The sequence below is a fragment of the Ornithorhynchus anatinus genome, chromosome 12 (genome assembly GCF_004115215.2).
Source record: "Ornithorhynchus anatinus isolate Pmale09 chromosome 12, mOrnAna1.pri.v4, whole genome shotgun sequence".
NCBI lineage: Eukaryota > Metazoa > Chordata > Mammalia > Monotremata > Ornithorhynchidae > Ornithorhynchus > Ornithorhynchus anatinus.
The window spans coordinates 28,727,409-28,742,803 of NC_041739.1; the positions used below are offsets into that span (position 1 = coordinate 28,727,409).

General features: G+C 44.5%; 1 protein-coding gene across 2 annotated transcripts in view; it reads left to right on the forward strand.

Moving 5' to 3' along the window:
• Window positions 1–5,503: 5,503 nt before the first annotated feature.
• LOC100081596 (malate synthase, glyoxysomal-like) overlaps window positions 5,504–15,395 on the forward strand; it is a 31,991-nt gene continuing 22,099 nt past the window's right edge. Inside the window, exons 1-3 of one of the 2 annotated variants that reach the window (XM_029076988.2) lie at window positions 5,504–5,577; window positions 11,567–11,664; window positions 13,537–13,643. The gene's annotated coding sequence lies outside the window, so the exon portion shown is untranslated. Of the gene's footprint in view, window positions 5,578–6,290; window positions 6,332–11,566; window positions 11,665–13,536; window positions 13,644–15,395 lie in introns of those variants that run through there. The other variant, XM_029076989.2, reaches the window with a different exon arrangement.

Sequence of the window (15,395 nt, forward strand, 5' to 3'; positions counted from 1 at the left end):
ATCTATCCCAGTGCTTAGAACAGTGCTCTGCACATAGTAAGCACTTAACAAATACCAACATTATTATTATGGGGCCACTTTACATAGGCTGACGAGTGGACATGATGAATCTTAATCATCATCACTGTCATATTTGTTAAGTCCTCACTATGTCCTGGGCACTGTCCTAAGCACTGGGGTGGATCCAAGCCAATCATTCATTCATTCAATAGTATTTATTCAATGGTATTTATTAAGCACTTACCATGTGCAGAGCACTGTATGAAGCGCTTGGGATGTACAATAAGGCAAGAGATAGAGACAGTCCGATTGGACCCAGGCCCTGTCCCACATGGGGCTCATAGTCCCATTCCCCATTTTACAGATGAGGGAACTGAGGCACAGAGAAGGGAAGTAGCTGGCCCAAGGTCACGCACCAGGCGAGAGGCAGAGTTCATTCAGTCGTATTTGTTGAGTGCTTATTATGTGCAGAGCACTGGACTAAGAGTTTAAAAAAGGTGTTTGTTAAATGCTTGCTATAGGTCAAGCTCTGGCCCGAGCGCTGAGCGTGGCTCAGTGAAGCATCGTGGCTCAATGGAAAGAGCCTGGGCTTGGGAGTCAGAGGTCATGGGTTCGAATCCCCGCTCTGCCACTTGTCAGCTGTGTGACTGTGGGCAAGATCACTTCACTTCTCTGGGCCTCAGTTACCTCATCTGTAAAATGGGGATTAAGACTGTGAGCCTCACGTGGGACAACCTGATTACCCTATATCTACCCCAGCTCTTAGAACAATGCTCTGCACATAGTAAGCACTTAACAAATACCAACATTATGGGGAAGCAGCATGGCTCAGTGGAAAGAGCCTGGGCTTCGGAGTCAGAGGTCATGGGTTCGACTCCCGGATCTGCCACTTGTCAGCTGTGTGACTGTGGGCAAGTCACTTCACTTCTCTATGCCTCAGTTCCCTCATCTGTAAAATGGGGATTAACTGTGAGCCTCACGTGGGACGATCTGATGACCCTGTATCTTCCCCAGCGCTTAGAACAGTGCTCTGCACATAGTAAGCACTTAAATACCAACATAATAATTAGAGGATAATCAGGTTGTCCCACGTGGGGCTCACCCTTTTAATCCCCATTTTATAGGTGAGGTAACTGAGGCACAGAGAAGTAAAGTGACTTGCTTAAGGTCACACAGCAGACAAGTGGCGGAGCCGATGAGAACCCGTGTCCTTTGACTCCCAAGCCCGTGCTCTTTCCACTAAGCCACATTCATGCTGTTGGCAAACAGCGTGGCCTAGTGACTACAGCATAGGCTTGGGAGTCAGAGGACCTGGGTTCTAATCCTGACCACCACTTGCCTGCTGGGTGTCCTTGGGCAAGTCACTTCACTTCTCTGCTCCCCAGTTTCTTCATCTAATCTACTTCCCTTTTTTTTTTTAAAGGTGGAATGCAAGATTACAACTACACCTGGGCCCAGTGTTTTGAATTCGCACTGGAGTTGTCATGCTGCAAATACAATTAGAACTCATGACCTTCTGATTCCCAGGCCTGTGTTCTATCCACTATGCCATGCTGATGATGGGTGGAGACCAAAAAATAAAAAACCCTGAAAACATAAATGGGTCTGCAGTGAATATTGTTCTCGACTTTGCAACCAGCTGTGTGGCACTCCTCAACTCACCAAATTCCAAACAGTTGAAGTTATCCGAAATGGAACAGAGGCAGGGTCAGGTGTAACAACCTCTGCCAGGTCTCTTTCAATAATCATTCATTACTATTCATTCAATAGTAATAGTATTGAGTGCTTACTATGTGCAGAGCACTGTACTAAGCGCTGGGGTAGATACAAGGTCATCAGGTCGATTGTCCCACGTGGGGCTCGCAGTCTTAATCCCCATTTTTACAGGTGAGTTAACTGAGGCCCAGAGAGGTTAAGTGGCTTGCCCAAGGTCAAACAACAGACAGCAGAGCCGGGATTAGAGTCCACGACCTCTGACTCCCAAGCCCCCGCTCTTGCCACTAGGCAATGTTGAAGCAGCTTGGTCTAGTGGGAAAAGCACAGTCCTGGGAGTCAAAGGACTTGGATTCTAATGCTGCTCCACCACTATGTGACCTTGGGCTAGTCATTTTAACACTTACCTCTCCTGTAAAATGTGGATTGAGACTGCAAGCCCTATGTGGAACAGGGACTGTGACCGACTTACCTGCTTATCTTTTATCTACCTCAGCGCTTAGTACAGTTCTTGGTATGTAATAAGCATTTGACAAAATCCATTTTTAAAAAAGGAGAAAGACTTCAAAGTGTGGCAGTGCTTTCCAGAGGGTCCAGACTCCTACCAGAGAACCACTGCTGCTCAGGGAGAGAGAAATGAAGAATGCACAAACTAGGCTCCCCGAAACCCCTTAAATTTGAGCTTGAATTGAACCAGTTTGTTATCCTCTAAAGGTGGCTCAGATTGGGTCGTCATCATCATCATCATGGCATTTGAGTGCTTACTCTGTGTAGAGAATGGTGCTAAATGTTGGGAGAGTATGATACGGCAGAGTTGGTAGACACGTCCCCTGCCCACAGTGAACTTTCAATATAGAGGACAGCTACAAAAGATTTGGGGCATAGTACCCCAGGTCGAATATTCTGGTTCAGTCTGAGACCTTTCAAACCACCATGGACCCATGAACTTGACTTGTTCTTCCCTGGGGTCTCTGTGTCCTGCATATGTTCATTCATTCATTCATTCAATAGTATTTATTGAGCGCTTACTATGTGCAGAGCACTGTACTAAGTGATATGTTGGACTCCAGTGTTGGATATGTTGAACTCCAGTGTTCATTACTGCTTGAGGGTATGTGCCAGGCACCTTACTGAGTGCTGGGGTAGATACAAACTAATCGGGGTGGACGCAATCCATGAGAGACTCAGTCTTAATCCTCCTTTTTGCAAATGAGGTAACTGGGGCCCAGAGAAGTCAAGCGACTTGCCCAGCGTCAAACAGCAGACAGGTGGCGGAGTCGGGATTAGAACCCAGTTCTTTCTGTCTCACAGACCCGTGCGCTCTCCACTAGGAATGCTGCTTCTGAATTTTCTTCTTTCTCAGTGGGAAGGAAGTGGGGCTAAACATTACTCAACTGGCTATTCCTGGCACCTGGTTGGACCCTGGGAGAGGAACATGGCAAGATAAGAATAGGGCCCATATGTTTTAGTTATGCCCCTGGGATCAGAGTACCCTATTGAAACGTATAACTGTTAAACATGCTCAGGTGTCCACTGGGTGGTAAGTACTGTACTGAAAAGTAGGTCTTTATCCTCAAGTGACTTTGGATCATAAAGTACCTTCAGCTTTCAAAATATTGCCAGAAATTTGTGCAGAGATAAAAATGCCATTTTGGTCCCTGCTGTGCCCCAGTTTTATTCCTAAAATGGAAGATACTGGTAATATCCAGCAGTACAGTGGTTTTCAACTTCTTTTAGAACTTGGCTGGGGTCTCAAGGTTTCACATGCAGGCTCCCATCTTCACACCCAGGCCCCCACTCTCCTAAAATCCCCTCAGAGGAATACTTCCTAGAGCTGAAGAAATAGGGCAGCAGTAATTGGAGCAGTCGAGAAGAGAAATGCCTCTTGTTGCCGTTGCTTCTGAATCCTTGAAGTTCCAGCTTCTAGGACGGTAGGGCAACTTCCCAGGCATGGACTCTGGGTGGGCGAAAAGCTCTAGCTGCAGCTGCTTCCTGAACTCTCCCAAACTTTCTGCCTTAGGGAGTTTAGCAAGGAGCTGCTGTTTCTACCATTACCATAACTGCTAGATCCACCACAATATTTTAAAGTTGCCCCTCATCTATAGCCTTTGTTGAAAACCTAATGTACGATTTTCCATCCAACAGACTAGATGAAAGGTTAATAATGAAAATAACTGCATTGAGTGCATACTACGTAATAAGTGCTGGGATAGATACTCGGGTCAGACGTAGTCTCTAACCCACAGTGTAAGAGGGAAAGAAAACACGTATCTTGTACATTTTACAGATGAGGGAACTGAGGCCCTAAGAGAGAAAATAACTTTCCCAAGATCACTTGTCAGTCCAGTGGCAGTTCCCCAGACCCGTGCTCTTCTCACTAGACTGACTTCTCTTTTTAAAGTTGTTTGTTTTAAAACATAACCATTTTCAGAAATGGTTTTGGAATGGTAGTATATTTTTAAAAAACTATTTGACTTCTCTTTTTAAAGTTTTTTTTTTAACATAACCATTTTCAGAAATGGCTTTGGAATGGCAGTATATTTTTAAAAGATCAATATAGAGCCTATAGTAACACTTAATTATCAACAGCAGCTGCTTTAGGGATGAGTATGACACTGTATAAAGCAAGTTAGAGTTCCTGCCCTAGAAGCTTTTCTTCCAGTGGAAAAATCATGATGTCAAATGTAAACATAACACTGGCAATTGAACAACATCAAGCCAAAGTAAGAAGCCAAGCTAAAAGAGATATTAATGAGCCTACAGGTTGGGTTGAGGAGAGAGGAGAGCTATGACGGGGTGGTGACTGGAGAAATCCATCCTAGAATCAATCATATTTACTGAACACTTACCTTGTGCAGAGCACTGTACTCATTACCTGGGAGAGTACAGTATTATGGATTTGGTAAATATGTACCCTACCCACATGGAGCTTACAGTGTAGAGAGGATATGGGGAAGAAAAGGCCCAGAAGATGGGGAGAAAAGGAAAAAGTGTTTGTGAAAGGACTTTTGTGGGCATTCTAGTTGTGTTGCCCTCACACAAGGCTCCCTAAAGCCAGGTCTCTCCATGGCATTATTATTGTACCTCCCTGAATCTCCCCTGGACCATCCTTCCCTCTGGCCTTTGGCCAGGCAGATTTCTAATAGACTCCTGATGCATGTCCAGGAATTTTGCAAAATCCACCACCTTCTTTTCTTTGCTCTTTTAACTTAGTTTCCTGAAACTACCTATGATGGGCAAATCCAGAGGCAAGGACTAAAGTGGGTTTGGGATTCTCCGGTTTGTCTCACCGAGTAAAAAAGCCACGAAAGTTAGTGGGAAAAGCATTCTTCGTATCCCACAGACCACCACTGTTCCCACCTTCAAAGCCATCCTAAAAATCACAATTCTCCGAGAGGCCTTCCGCCACTAAGCTCTCCCCTACTCCCTTTTTCTTCTATATCACCTGTGCCCTTAAGCCCTTGATATTTGCTCCACCCTCAGCCCCACAGCTGTTAGGTACATCTTGTTATACTCTGCCATTTCCCCTATCTTTACTTTAATGTCTGTCTCCCCCTGCAGAAATTTCTTCTGGGCGGGGATCGAGTCTGCCAACACTATGGTATGAACTCTCCCAGGCACTTAGTTCAGCGCTCTGCACACAGTAAGTGTGCAATACATCATAGATTGATTTGACTATTTAAAACTAGCAATGCTCTGAGGATCACATTGGGCTCTTTTGTCACCATATCAGTTTAGGTGACCCATGGGGCTGCTGGGTTATATTCCTTGTAAATGTGGTTATGACAGGGGATAGGTTTGCCCATAGACCTGCAATTAGTTTCCATTCCAGAACCAGGCCGGTATGATAGGTGAGCACTACAGGTAAGTAAAAATACCTTTAAATCTCTCCCCGCTCCTCCCTTCCTTCATCCCATCCTTTGTTCCCAGAAACCTTCTTGCTGCCTTCTCCCTGCACCCCAAGGTTGAAATTCTCCCCCAACCCCTCTCCCTGTCTCCCTAGTCCTCCCACAGCTCTACGTGCCATTTAGAAAAACACAATCATTAGGATAGCAGTCCCTGACTGTAGCCCCAACTCCCTGACCAGAGGATTAGGTGGTAAAGGCAGTGACATTAGTGGGAACTGTGTTGCCCTCTCCCCTCCTCCAATTACCTTTTCCACCCTGGTCTGCCCCTGTCCCCCTTTCCGTAGTTTCGGCTGGGGTGGAGAGGACGGACCATCCAGGCTTGGTTAGCAGTAGTGGCCCCTGGTGTCTCTGTGCTTCATTTTTTAAAATGCTCTAATGAAGAGGACCAGAGGGACTCGGTGTGGGGTACAAAAGGTTGGAAAGAAAGTCACTGGGAACAGTGGAAGAAGGGATGGGGAGAGACTTGATTTATGTGCAGTTATTGGCTATAATGTCAGTCAGGGCAGAGAGTGCAAGTCTTATTTCCAGGTTACAGCTGTGGGGGATTTAGGAGGGCTTGCCTGTAGTTAATTAGCATTACAGCTGTTTAAAGTTAACTGTTGCTAGTAAATGGATGTTAAGAGTGGATTTTAAACAGTTATAAACCATCCCCTTTGTAATACTAATGAACTACTGATACAGAGACAGAGGAGCCACTTGTGAAATGACAGGTAATGTTATCCGTGGCAAGGAGAACTCTGGTAACTCGCATTGTATGTTATTGTAGCCAAAATAGCACTGTTGTGCCCTAGTTAAACATATATGTAGATTGTAAAAAGTGATTAAAAAAACAGTATAGCAGTATATAGTAATTTAGCAACAGGAAAAGCAGCATGGCATAGTGGATGGGCTTGGCATGGGCTTGGGAATCAGAAGGTCATGGGTTCTAATTCCGGCTCCACCACTTGTCTGCTGTGTACCCTTAGGCTAGTCAATTCACTTCTCTGTGCCTAAGTTACCTTATCTATAAAATGGGGATTGAGACTATGAGCCCCATGTGAGATAGGGATTGTGTCCAAACTGATTTGTTTGTATCCACCACAGCACTTAGAACAGTGCCTGGCACATAGTAAGTGCTTAACAAATACCAACATTATTAATTGGTTGATTGGTTAATTAATAACATTATTAATAATGTTGGTATTTGTTAAGCACTTACTATGTGCCAGGCACTGTTCTAAGCGCTGGGGTAGACACAAGGGAATCAGGTTGTCCCACGTGGGGCTCACAGTCTTAATCCCCATTTTACAGATGAGGTAACTGAGGCACAGAGAAGTGAAGTGACTTGCCCACAGTCACACAGCTGACAAGTGGCGGATCAGGGATTCGAACTCATGACCCCTGACTCCAAAGCCCGTGCTCTTTCCACTGAACCACACTATTACAGTTTCCTAACTGAATAGCAATGTAAGCATGTATAGTGAAAAATGTAAGCTCGTCGTGGACAGGGAATGTGTCCACCAACTCTGTTATTTTGTACACTCCCAAGCAGTTAGTACAGCACACATGGTAAGTACTCAAAAAATATGATTGAATATATGCTAAGTACATCTGCCATGCTTAGGAAATGGGCTATCACAGGTGGAGGTGGCCAAGCCCCATGAACTTAAGAGCCAAAAACCAAAAGGCGATTGAGAGTCATGGACCAAACTGATAAGCTGGTATTTGTTGGGCAGCGGGGGTGGAGATGGTGAGATGGGGAAGAGGCTGGGTGCTGCAACTCCCCCAGGCCTGACATGGGGAGGGGGCTGCTGCTGCCTAAAGAACAAGTCAATCACTCAGTCAGTCATATTTATTGAGCACTTCCTGTGTACAGCGAGCTATACTAAGCACTTGGGAGAGTACAGTTTAACAGATACATTCCCTGCCCACAACAAGTTTACAGTCTAGAGGGGGAGATATATACCTAAGTGCTGTGGGGCTGGGGTTGGGGGGGATGAATAAAGGGAGCAGGTCAAGGTGACACGGAAGAGAGTGGGAGAAAGGGAAAGGAAGGCTTAATCAGGGAAGGCCTCTTGGGTGAGATATGCCTTCAATAAGGCTTTGAAGGAGGGGAGGATGATTGTCGGTTGTAAAACCAGTGGCCCAACTAGGCTCTAGATGCTCTAATCTGTAAGCTCGTTGTGGGCAGGCAATGTATCTGTTATACTGTTGTATTATATTCCAAGTACTTAGTACAGTGCTCTACACACAGTAAGCGCTCAATCAATAGGATTGATTGGCACTTGCAGCCTGCGGCTGTTGTGCCCAAACTAATAAGCTGTGGGGTCTCCAGTATGTGAAGAAGATCCAAGAGGCTCCCTTGGGCTATCTGCAAATAATTTTAACATCCGATTCCCCTTCTAGACTCTGAGCTCCTTGTGGGCAGGGAACGGGTCTGCCAGCTCTGTTGAATTATACCCTCCCATGGGCTTAGTACAGTGCTCTGAGCATAGTAAATCATAAATTGATCTACTCAAGTCACTCAAAATACTTCAAAGGGAGAGGGGAAGGGCAGTGTTTAAACCACTGTAGTAATCTGAAGTAAGAGCACGTTGTAAATCATGCCTTAATTCTATCAGGAAACGTTATAAGGGGACGTTGCCATATACAGAAAATTGATTGTGGAAAACCGTGGCATATTCAAGCATTAACTCCTTACTCTGGGGTGTGAGATTTGGGGAGGAAAAGGGAGGGGGAACGGGAAATCTTCACATCAAAAAAGGCTTTGGAAGGAGGTCCCGTTTTAAGTACTGATGTAACTGACATTAGATAATCTTAAAATGTTTAATAAGAGACCTCAGGTTTAAAGCACGTGGCATACACTGTACAGGGGTAAGCTAATCAATCAGTGGTATTTGAGCATTTACTATGTGCAAAGCACTGTGGCTTAATGGAAAGAGCTCGGGCTTGGGAGTCAGAGGTCTAGGTTCGAATTCTGACTCTGCCACTTGTCTGTGTGACCTTGGGCAAGTCACTTCACTTCTCTGTGCCTCAGTTACCTCATCTGTAAAATGGGGATGAAGACTGTGAACCCCACGTGGGACAACCTCATTACCTTGTACCTACCCCAGCACTTAGAACAGTGCTTGGCACATAGTAAGCGCTTAACAAATACCATCATTACTATTACTGAGCACCCGGGAGAGCACAATACAGCAGAATTAGCAGACAGTTTCCCTGCTCATAATCGAGGGGCAAGACATGGAGAACTTGCAAAATCATTTCAAATTCTACTGATGCCCCCCTGCCTTTAACTGCAGAAGTTTTTATATTTAATAGCGTGCCTTTGGAAGGATGGTATGGGTTGCTTCTATTTTATCTTTGGTTTTTATAGTATTAAGTACGTATTGTGAGCCAGGCACTGTACTACATGCTGTGGTAGATACAAGCTAATCAGGTTGGACACAGTCCATTTCCCACATGGGCTAACAGTCTTAATCTCCATTTTACGGACGAGGTAACCGAGGCACAGAGAAGTTAAGTAACTTGGCCAAGGTCACACAGAAGACAAGTGGCGGCCCCAAGATTAGTAGCCAGGTCTTCTGACTCTCAGGCCTGTTCTCTACCTAGTAGGTCATGCTGCTACTTGTTGTTTGATGTTTCATAGCCTGGCATTCTTACCATTTCCGCCACTCAGCTGCTTTCCTAGCTTCAGTCTTTTTCAACAGATTCTTTATTTCAGCTTAGAATCGTTATAAAATAGGATTCCTCTGCCACCTAGAGGCCCTGGAGGTTTTCGTTTATTATGTATTTTGAGTGTACTCTTTCATTTCCTTATAAATGTTTTAGAAATTATTTCACTCCCTTTTCGCCTTCAAAACTCCTCCTAGATTTAAGTGAAAATATTCCCAGCGTTAGAACTTTAAGGTCAATTGCTGAACTCTTAGGTGGCCCAGTGGATTGAAATGTGTGTCTTGGACTGTGAGCAACCTAATTACCTTGTGTGCTCCAGCTGTTAGTACAGTGCATGGCACAGAATAAGTGCTTAACAAATACCATAAAAAATGAGTTTAGTAAAAGAAATAGCATGATTTTGTGGAAAGAGCACAGGCCTGGGAGTCAGAGGACCTGGATTCTAATCTCAGATCTGCCACTTGTCTGCTACGTGATTTGGGGCAAATCTCTTAACTCCTCTGTATCCCATTTAACTCATCTGTAAAATGGGGATTAAGACTGTGAGCCCTATGTGGGACAAGGACTGTTTCCAACCTGATTATCTTGTATTTATTCCAGTGCTTAGTACAGTGCCTAGCACAGAGTAAGTACTTAACAAATTCCATTTAAAAATAGTAATAATTTATCAAATGCTTTCTGTGGGCAGAGCCCTACTAAGCGCTGGAGAAGAATACAGGGGTGGGAGTTAGGCACGGTCTCTGTCCTTAGGTGGGGTTCACAATTTAACATTGTGAAGTTCAGGTAAGTGGGGAGAGTTTCCTGTAAAGTGTGGGTGTTGAATTGCTGTTTTAGGAAGGGAAATACGGAGTAGTGATTGAAGGATGAAGACTGTTTTATGAGTGTGGGCTGAAACTTGACAGAGGGAAGAGAGAGGACGAGGCAAGCTACCTCGATAAGCTTGTTGGAATGAAAAGAGAAGCAGCCTGGCCTACTGGATAGATCATGGGCCTAGGAGTCAAAAGGACCTGGATTCTAATTCTGGCTTTGCCACTTGTCTGCTGTGTGACCTTGGGCAAGTCACTTCACTTTTCTGTGCCTCAGTTACCTCATCTGTAAAATTCATTCACTTGATCATATTTACTGTGTGCAGAGCACTGTACTAAGCGCCGGCATTTGTGGGCAGGGAGGGAGACAGCGGGGGAAGGGGCTGGGTGCTTCAGCTCTCCCAGACCTGACGTGGGCAGGGGGCAGCCACCGCCAAAAGAACAAGAGTCAGTCAGTTGTATTTATTGAGCACTTACTATGTGCAAAGCACTGTACTAAGTGCTTTGGAGAGTATAGTATAACAGACACATTCCTTACCCACAGCAAGCTTACAATCTAGAGGGAGTGACAGACATTAATATAAATAAATAAAATTACACATATATGTGTAAATGCTGTGGGGCTGGAAGCAAGTCGTGACGCTGAGGGAGTGGGAGAAGGAGAGGAGGGCTTAATCAGGGAAGACCTCTTGGAGGAGATGTGCCTTCAATAAGGCTTTGAAGGAGGGAAGAGTGATTGTTAGATATGAGAGCAGTGGCAGATGCTCTAGGCTGTGAACTCATGGAAGAGTACAATACAACAATAAACAGACACATCTCCTGCCACAGCAAGCTTACAGTCTACAGGTGGGGGCCTCTCGGCAGTTGTCATTCATCATTTATAATAATAATTATGGTATTTAAGTGCTTACTTTGTGCCAAGCACTGTTCTAAGCGCTAGGGTAGATACAGGATAATCAGGTTGTCCCACATGGGGGTCACCTTTTTAATCCCCGTTTTACAGGTGAGGTAACTGAGGCACAGAGAAATGAAATGACTTGCCCAAGGTCACACAGCAGACAAGTGGCGGAGCTGGGGCTAGAACCCACGTTCTCTGACTCCCAAGCCCGGGCTCTTTCCACTAAGCCCCGGAAGCAGTGTGGCCTAATGGATGGAGTAAGGCCATGAGAGTCAGAAGGACCTGGGTTTTAATACTGGCTCCACCACTTGGGCAAATCACTTCACTTCTTTATGCCTCAGTTACCTCCTCTGTAAAATGGGGGTTAATTCTGTGAGCCCCGTTTGGGACATGGACTGTGTCCTACTTGACTAGCTTATATCCATACCAGCAGTTAGTGTAGTCCTGGCACGAAGTAAGTATTTAAAAATGCCATTTAAAAAAAAGGCTTTCACCCCACTATACTTTGTTGGTATGATCAGTGCTCTATTAGTGTGTTCTCATTATGGGCTGTGATTAGAGAACACTACTGTATGTTCTTTCCATAGCGTGCTCCCCACTGAATAGAACGCTATTTGCAATCAGCGCAAGTTGATGTGGTGTTAGAAGAAATGGTTATATGCAGATGTGTGGTGTCACTTGCAGGGTGAGTACTATGATGTGGTGGTTTTTTCATGTTTTGTTCTTCAAGAAAATGACTATCATGTTATAGAAGAACTGACTTTTTTAAATAAAGAGTAATGCAATCCATCTTTGTCAGAGTTTTTAAATGAGCTTTGGTTTGAACTGACTTGATTTCAAATTAACATTGGGCTTCACACTGAGCTCTGGCTAAAGTGCACTGGAATATTCCAAATGTGCTATTTTTGTTTTAGAAGTAAAACCAGCTTCAGGGGAAAATGGAGATCCTAACTGGCAGAAGTGCGAGATGTTAAAATTAATGAAGCAAGACTGGGAGGGAAAAAGCAAGCTTCTTTCATTGTTCACAATGAATATGAACTGCTGTGTTACTCGTACTTGTGCAAAGGTTTCACTACTGAAAAAAGATTGGAATTGAATGCAGTTACCACCTTTAGGAGAGAAATAGTTTAACTCCCTAGGCTAATGTAGAAAATTACCCTGTTTTTTGGTGCGTTTTCTTTTAATGAGGCCCCCTAGCTCTTCTGACAATGTTAAAGCTCAACATTCCTCAAATCTGCTATAGTCCTGGCTTGATGTAGAGAGTAGTTGGTGATGAAAAAGACACATCTTTTTTGAGGAGTTCAAAGCACTCTAAGGACTCCCTAACTACCAGAGATACCCATCACTCAAATTCAGCGGACAGTTGTCATAGATGAGATTTCTTTGCTGCCCTGATGGAAGCCTATGTTTCAGGGAGCTGCCGGTTTCACGGACAGATTTCCCCACTCCCTCCCAGCACCAGCCCAGATAATAATAATAATGATAGTAATAATGATATTTAAGTGATTACTAGGTGCCAAGCATTGTACTAAGCACTGGGGTAGATATAAACAAATCAAGTTGGACGCAGTCACTGTCCCACGCGGGGCTCACAGTTTCAATTCCCATTTTACAGATGAGGTAACTGAGGCATAGAGAAGTAAAGTGACTTGCCCAAGGTCACACAGCAGACAAAGGGAGGAGTTGGGATTAGAACCCGTGACCTTCTGACTCCCAGGTCCATGCTCTATCCACTGTGCCATGCTGCTTCCCGAATAATGATATTTGTTAAGCCAAGTTCAGGCCCTCTCTCACTCACTCCAGGATTATCTCTCCAGTCTGTTCTCTGTCGTATTCACTTTCACAGCCAAGGTCCCTTCCTAGGCCTTTGTCCTGAGAAGGTTTCAGAGCAGCACTAATGGAGTTTTCTCTGCTGGACTTTTGTGTTGGGGCTAGTTTTCGATAGAGTGGGCACCCTCAGAAGTTCATTGTGGCTTTTCCTGGCCATGGTTGGGCCATCCACTTCCTGAAGACCCCCAGCTCCTCCTCAATCCCGCTTCTTATGGTTCCAGGACTCCGGGTTGCCACTCTGTCTCTGCCACCTGTGGATTTGGAGTTTAATAGGCGATGTGCTGGGTGCATTTTGCTGATGAAAGTGGAAACCACTGGTTTGTTGAACTCAGAGATAAAGGGTACCCTATATGCATAATCATTCATTCATCAATTGTGTTTCCTAAGCTCCTACTATATGCAGAGTTCTATACTAGGCACGTGGGACAATATAATAAAAATCGAAGCCACAGTCCCAGTGCTTAAGGATCTTACAATTTAATGGGAGTGACAGGCAGGCACAAGGCTCAGTAGGAGCAGGAGGAAGACTAGAGATGCAAGTTGTAAATTGCTGGAGTTTGGAAAAATGAAATAAGCAAATAAGTAAATTAATGGAGTATGTAAATCAATATATATGTAAGTATTATGGGTGTCGAGATGACTTCCCTAAGAATGTGAGAAATGATACACCTGTCCTCAGTTTGAGCAGCCTACTGAACTTTATTCTTGTTTATTTCTTCTGTCATAGGTTCCCATGCACCTAGTAAGGTGCTCCACACTCAATACTCACCACGATAAGAGAAAAATAGTGACTTCTGCCCCTTTGTCTTCAACAGCGAGAGACCTACAACTAAGGTACTGTTTTAATGGATAGTCTCACTCGATGCTGGCAAAAGCACCAGGAGTCTCCCTCCAATTGCCAACAGCAGATCAGGGAGAAGGCCATTATAAATAATAATAATAATGGTATTTGTTAAGCACTTACTATGTGCCAAGCACTGTTCTAAGCACTGGGGTAGATACAGGGTAATCAGGATGTCCCACATGGGGCTAACACTCTTAATCCCCATTTTACAGATGAGGTAACTGAGGCAGAAGTTAAGTGACTAGCCCAAAGTCACACAGCTGACAAATGGTGGAGCTGGGATTAGAACCCATGACCTCTGACTCCCAAGCCAATGCTCTTTCCACTAAACCATGCCGCTTCTTTATTTACCTATGGATGACAGGGCGGTACCTGGGTGATAAAGACAGCTATTCCCTTGGAAAAGGGCTCAACTCTACGACTGCCCATTAGGGACAGAAGCAGGGAGAGTGGGGCTTTTTTTTTTTAAAAAAAAAAAAAAAGCAGATTCCACCCATCAGAGCTGGGGAATAGTTTGATCCTGGGTCAACGGTGGGGTTGGGTTCAGGGGTTTAGAGTGAGACTCTCATGGGGGATATAGGAAAGGCGGGGTCAATGCAAGAAAAATAATAGTGTAACTGACCGACGTGTGGAGATTTCCAGAGCCTCTGCCAGTGACAGTAACTGAGTACTTCTCTCTGATACATTAGCCAATTTAGTAGGCATGAGCCAGGGCTGTCAGGGCGTTGTTTTGCGGAAATACAGGAGTAGTTTTGAAAGGTGATGTCATGTTGTCCAGTGAATGGCAAGGTAGAAAGTATTAAAGGCATCATCTTCAAACTTAGCAAGTAGCTGTATAAATGTTACATGTGGTATATATCTTTAATGAAAACGAAGAAGATCGTCTCCCCAGTGATTGGTTTCATAAGGCATTCAGGAGCAACTCCTTATGGTGAATTGTATAATTAGGGTTCTATCGAAAGTCAAATTAGAAGCAGCGTTAAAAAGATGCCACTTTAATTCTGGGCAACCAAGCAAAGGCCTGTGATTTAATCAATCAGTAATATTTATTGAACGCCTACTGTGTGCAGAGCACTGTAGTAAGCACTTGGGAGAGTAGAGAATAATTAGTAGACATGCTCTCTGCCCCCAAGGAACTTACAGCCTAGCCAGCGGGACAGACACTAAAATAAATTACCAGCCAGAGGAAGCATTATAATATAAATATGTGAATGTGTGTACTTTGGGATGAGGTGTGAGTACTTGGTGCAGAAGTGGTAAAGTGGGAATTGGAGAGTGTAAAAGTGAATTGGGGAAGGGCTTCTGGAGTAAATGGTGGTATTTGTTAAACGCTTACTATGTGCAGACCACTGTTCTGATTGCAGAAGAGTTTTGAACATGGAGAGAGCAATGGCCTGCCAAATGTGAAGGGAGAGGGTGGGCTCAAACAAGAGGTCAGTGATAGAGTTGAGAATGAGGCACAGAGGTAGGTTTGGCTCGAGAGGAATGGAGCATGCAAGCTGGGGTGTAGTGAGAGAAGAGAATGGTTAAGTAGGAAAAAGTGCAAGATTGTAGAGGAGAATAGAGGACTTGTCTAGCTAGGTAGATTTGGGAGTCCTGAGAGACTGAGATGGAACAACCAGAGAGGTAGAAGAAGGTAGAAGAAGAACCAGGAGAGGATAGTGTCAGTGAAGCCAAGGTTAGATAATATTTCCAGGAGAAGGGGGTGGTCCGCAGTATCCAAGGCAGCTGAAAGGTGGAGG